General features: G+C 37.7%; 2 non-coding genes across 2 annotated transcripts; one reads left to right on the top strand and one right to left on the bottom strand.

The window, feature by feature from the left end:
* Positions 1-2313: 2313 nt before the first annotated feature.
* trnas-gcu (transfer RNA serine (anticodon GCU)) lies at positions 2314-2395 on the top strand. The gene has a single exon. It is a non-coding gene; the product is annotated as a tRNA-Ser (tRNA).
* A 325-nt stretch (positions 2396-2720) lies between these two features.
* trnas-cga (transfer RNA serine (anticodon CGA)) lies at positions 2721-2802 on the bottom strand. Its single transcript has one exon. It is a non-coding gene; the product is annotated as a tRNA-Ser (tRNA).
* Between the last annotated feature and the right edge of the window lie 3339 nt (positions 2803-6141).

Here is a 6141-nt window from a genome sequence, read left to right as displayed (position 1 = left end):
TGTAAAGCACATTGATTGTGGATAAGATAGATGGTACACCAAAAGACTGCCAGCTATATTCTTACAGTTGGTTCAGTTTTTGCAAAAAAACTTCTACTGCTCTTCTATTAATGTCTGGAATCCTCAAGAATTACAACTGGACTGATTCCCTGTTCGAGATGTTTTGCATTACCTGCAATGATTACATCAGACATAAGTCAGAAATATTTGCATTCCTACCAACAGGCAGAACACATGGAGATAATTACTATGGTGTTACACTGGTATATGCCTTCATGCTGTGCATTGCTACAGTTCAAACATCCCAGGTCACATTTAATACCAGTGCACTCGTAGCTTAATGTTGTATTAAACATCAGCATTAAATAAAACAAAAACTATTTAAAAAGTGAATATTTGAATTTTAAACATACTGCTTTGACTACAGTTTTTACATTTTGTTGACTATGCAAGCTGAAATCAGTCGGTCAATGTGAGGATACCACAGCCTCTCTAAGGTATTAACACGATGGCAGCAGTTCAAATTACTGAGTAGGGACAATGTAAGCCATAGAATTTCACACATGGTTCTAGGAACTTTCAGTAAGAAAAAATAAGTGGGAATTAGGCCTGGTTAATGATGTTAGTTTAAAAAAACAATATATCTGCTCCTAGTACCTTGCAAACATTCACTCTTTACTGTTTCTTTAAGGCACCTTGTGATGGATTAGACTGCAGAAATGTGATGTAGCATCACATTACTTAATTTGGGGTTACATGGTTGAGAGGACAGAGCCTTTCCTAGCAACATGTAAGGCAGGACCTCACTGCGGATTGGTGCCAGTCTACCATATGTCCACTCACACACACAAAATTACATCTGACTTTGAACCTACCATGCAAGTTTCTGTGGGTATGGGAGGAAATCTGGAGTTTTAATACATAACTGTAATTTGTAGTGCAAATAATAGAGATCATGTCAATGACTGGGCATGAAATTTGATCTCAGGATGCTGAATGATGAGGCAGTAGCATCAGCACAAAGTACTATTCCACTAAGTCAAAAATGTAAAGTAAGTTTTTCTTTTCTTTTTTTTTAATAGCATCTATAGGTTCCTCCAGGTGAATTTCAATATTGACCGACTATAACGCAAAAGAATTACAGCCATCCTTTCTTCTTATTTTTTCAGTTTATAAAGCAGGAAATGGATACAAGAATGAGACCTGGGAAACCTGTATGCTGCAGAATACAGAGAAGCCCTGACAAGCCTTTTTTCAAAAACACCTCTCCTGATCAGAGGCGTAGCTAGGGTTCAGCGACCGGGGACAACTGAAGATTTCGCGCCCCCTCCTGTTTGCCAAAATGCAATGGGGAAGGGAAATTTGGTGCCCCCTGGATGCTGCACCCGGGGACAGATGTCCCCCCCCCCCTTGCCCCCCCCAACTACGCCACTGCTCCTGATATGTGGAGATGAGTTAGTTATGATAGACATTGCAGTCTGTTCCAAAATGTGACATCACATACTGTAGCACTCTCAAATCCATTTATTCCAAATCAGGGTTTGCAGGGGCCTGAAACATATCCTTGCAGTACTGGGTGAATACCAGAACGTTGCCCTGGAGAATGCAGAGCCCACTTCCACTGAGAAACTCTTACATAGAGAGAACATACAGACTCTTCACAGATAACTATCAAATGCAGGATTCAAACACAAGATCCTAGAACCATGAGACAGCTGCTCTACTGTTCAAGGACAGTTGAGTGTATCCAAATTTTTCTTTCACAAAAATGGAGCCTGAGAGAAGCTCATTCTACCACCTCCTTACTGCATACTGAAGGGGAACATACATGTCCCATTACAAAGTATATATCAATGAATGATTGTGTCTTATTATTTAGTATGGGGATTGAGCTCACTAATTCATACACACAGGAGGGAGGGGTAGTCTGAAATCCCCACTATGCGGATGAGGTAAAAGATAATCACATCACTAAGGTATCCAGAGGAGCCCACATGCTATGCAAGCTGAACACAATTTCGGATTTGGACCAAGCTTCCTCTAATATGTTAAGAATAAATTCAGACTGAAACTTTTGGAAATACTTTAAATCGTATATTCCTACAAAAATATGAAAACACATGATCAGAGTTAAATTAGGGTTAACCATTGACCATTTCACCAGATATACTTTCTTCAATTTAGACAATGAAATGTGTAGAAGGTGGTTATTATTGTACTACATTTACAGGCTACAGTAAATGTTGTATAATAGTTGAAAACAGTAAAATTACAAATATATATAAAAAAAACTTCTCTGTTGCTTCTCATGAGGACGAGGTGGCCGAGTGGTTAAGGCGATGGACTGCTAATCCATTGTGCTCTGCACGCGTGGGTTCGAATCCCATCCTCGTCGTTGAAGGTTTTGCTGGGCACATTTCACTCTAGTAGAATTGCAATATAATATATATGGGCATGACAGCGATCAATAATTCGCTAGTTTAGTGCAGAAGAAGTTATATTCAGGAAATAATTCTTAAAATTTCAGGTAGCAAATATTCAAAGTAATGTTTCTAGAAAATGCAGAGTACTATCACAACAGTTTAAATGGCGCTGGACGAGGAAATTAACAAAGCTGTAATAACATGCTTCCAGTTTATAGTACGAGAGAAATGTGTTAATATCTGAGGAAAGGTTGCGTGGAGATCAATTAATTACTGAGCTTTGCGTTTAAAAGCAGCCGCTGCGAGCAGGATTCGAACCTGCGCAGGGAGACCCCATTGGATTTCGAGTCCAACGCCTTAACCACTCGGCCATCGCAGCTAACTTGGCCATTCATTTGTGATGTTTTAACTGATGTACCTTATTCCTAAAGCAATGCGTAGGCACCTTCGTGTAATATGGGTGCTCTGGATAAAATCGTTTAAACGTTCTATTAAAAATAATAATTTATAGACCTTCAGTCTGAGGAGAATGCTTCCCCCTCCCCCCTTTTTAAATGAATGCGTATTGTATGTGAGAGACCTACTTATGCAGCCCGATATTCTTACTAAATTTAGTAAATCATATGCTGCTTTAAGTCTTTAAACGATGAAGATCGCAACTGAAAACACGTTATAATTATTTAAGCTTAGAATACAACATACGACTGATAATCTGTTCTCCAAAACTGAATAATTTTACTCCTTACTTAATTGTCTGAATTCATTTTTTCCAGTACATGGTCTCGTCGAAAAGGAGCACACAGCGCGTTGCCTGGGAACTGAACGCGGTTCAAATATACTGTTATTTTATTTACAGTCTTTAACAACAAAATTATTTATACACCTAAAAACTTTAATATAAGTTCACTAACCGAACTGCAGAACTACCTGGCGTTACCCGAGTATATTTTCGTAATGTGTAAGGTTAAAAAGCAAATTCATTCGTGCAAAATATGTGCAACCTTTGGTCATTGCTCTGTTAAATGTTAGGTTCCCTTCCATCATCTACACTACCTCGCTATCAATCTGTCTGCTCTAATAAATTGTCATTTTAGTGTATGATTGGTTTCCGTAATTGTGGTAACACCTAGCTGTAATGGAACCATGGACACTTATTTGTATTAGATAGTTTACTGTCCCCGTGACCCTGTAGTTAGGATATAGCGGGTTGGATAATGGATGGATGGGATGGATACTTTACTGTGGTTTCACAAATAGAAGTTTAATCCCGCATTAATAAACTGGATGGCTTGTTAAATAGTTGAATAACTTATTTGTAAAGTAAACTGTGCAAAACTACCATTTTTATGTTGTTTCCTGTATTCCACCCCTATTCATGATGAATCCTTTGAAACTCCATATGTTAAGCTGGACTAACTGTAATACAGGATACTGCAAATTTTCATGAACATCCTTTCAACTGTTTAGGAATAATGTATAGTTTTTTGTGGCGGTGGCCCAATGAAGTTCTTGAAACTCCATGAAGCATATACATCACTCAAAAAAATTAAGGGAACACTTAAATCACACATTGGATCTAGATAAACAATATATTGAAGTGGAAAACCTTTCCTGAGCAATACTGTGTAATTCATTGAGAACAAAAGGTATGAAAGGTATGCCTCCTAGTGCCATCAGTGACCCACTGCGAAGCCAATCATTCTGGATGATGTTGCAGGTTGCATAACAATCACCAAGGATTCTCCAGACTGTTTCACATCTGTCACATCTATGCTCAGTGTGAAACTGCTCTTATCTGTGAAGAGAATGGAGCACCAATGGAGAAGCTGCCAATTGTGGTATTCTCTGGTGAATGTCAATTGAGCTGCACAGTGATGAGCTGTAAGTACACTTCCCGCTAGAGGTCGTCAGGCTCTCATGCCATGGCTTTAATGGTCTTAATTTTAGGTTACATCAACAGAATTATGCATGCAAAATTTCATGAACTTCGACTGAGCTGGTTTTAAGTGATGTATTTTTTTTGCCACACCCAAATTCTATTTTCTTGATGAATTGTTTAAGATGCGTCATTTCTTGGATTTTAAGTTGGTTTGGCTTTAATCTTCTTCTCCTGTTAGGGGTTGTCACAGCGGATCATCTTCTTCCATATCTTTCTGTCCTCTTCATCTTGTTCTGTTACACCCATCACTTGCATGTCCTCTCTCACCAAATCCATAAACCTTCTCTTAGGCCTTCCACTTTTCCTCTTACCTAGCAGCTCTATCCTTAGCATCCTTCTAACAATATACCTAGCATCTCTCCTCTGCACATGTCCAAACCAACGAAATCTCGCCTCTCTGATTTTGTCTCCCAACCGTCCAACTTGAGCTGACCCTCTAATGTACTAATTTTTAATCCTGTCCATCCTCATCACTTAATATACATGCAAAATTTCATTACGATCGACAATTTAGAAATAATGCACAGTTTTTGGGTTGACAACCCGTCTACATTACAATCCTCCTGCTCAGTGAAATTTTTGGAATGTAGTTTATTTTAAGTTAGACCAATGAAATTGAAAATTTAGTGAAAATTGATTCAGTTGTTATTGCATTATTAGTGAACAAACAAACTGACAAGGTGTTTTCTGACGGTTGAAATTAGGCCTTTAGTATGCAAAAATAGCATCTAACAAAGCCTAAAACTTCAAAAGACAGTCAGAGAGTGTTATTATTTTACTTATATGCACTCCTAAAAATAATTGTTCTTTAATGGCATGTTATAGTTCTGTATCGGGTTGTGTGGTTCCTCTTGATGTAGCACCATTTCATTCTGGGACAGATTCTTTGCATATGAAGTTGGTTCTTTGTGCTTTGAAAAACTACATAACATGTTATATATATATATATATATATATATTTTTTTTTAATGTATAATTGAGTATATCTAGCATGACACCAACAGATTAAGAAAACTGTGACTTAGCCAGTGTTATTGTATGCGGAAGGAGTCTTTTTAAAATTATGACTCATTGATATTTCGCAGCTATGTTATGATCTATTCATGGTTATTTACTAGACTGTTATGGATCTAGGTAAATCAAAGGTTCATTCTGAAACCTTCATGTGGATGGGTCTTTTGGGAGCCAAAAATGGTTCCCTTATGGCATTGCTCTAAAGAACCACTCTGACACCTACATTTTTGAGTGTATGAACCATTCCAATATTCAAATGTCCATTTCTCCAGAACAATTCCCAGCAGCAACAGGCAAAATACTTCCTAATTCCGATGGGAAAACCAAGATTAATATTAATTTTAAAACAGGATCTATAACTAAATCCCAAATAAATCTACAATGTGCTATACTGCATCATCACATACTTTGTAGATTAAAAATGACAACTGAAGTGTAGTTATATTAAAACGATAAAAGGTTTTATTTTTTTAATGCAATAATAATTTAAACAATATTACCAACACAAAAGTTATAATTCCAAATGAACCGGGAATATTTTATACGAATGCCATCGAGTGAGAAGGCGAGAGCCGGAAAACCTACACGTGTGAAATAGGCGCCTAAACACCTCAAAGAACAGATGACCTTTGTCATGCAGGTCAGCGTGTGTTAGCAGCGCTTTGCCACATCTTGCAAATATTCAAACCTTCTGGCCAAGAAGATGCCGCCTTTTGATGCATCCCTCAAAATGCTTAAACTCACACTTCAAAATTGCCAGCCTGA

Source organism: Erpetoichthys calabaricus, chromosome 3 (assembly GCF_900747795.2).
Source record: "Erpetoichthys calabaricus chromosome 3, fErpCal1.3, whole genome shotgun sequence".
NCBI lineage: Eukaryota > Metazoa > Chordata > Cladistia > Polypteriformes > Polypteridae > Erpetoichthys > Erpetoichthys calabaricus.
This window is presented reverse-complemented; position numbering and strand designations above follow the sequence as displayed.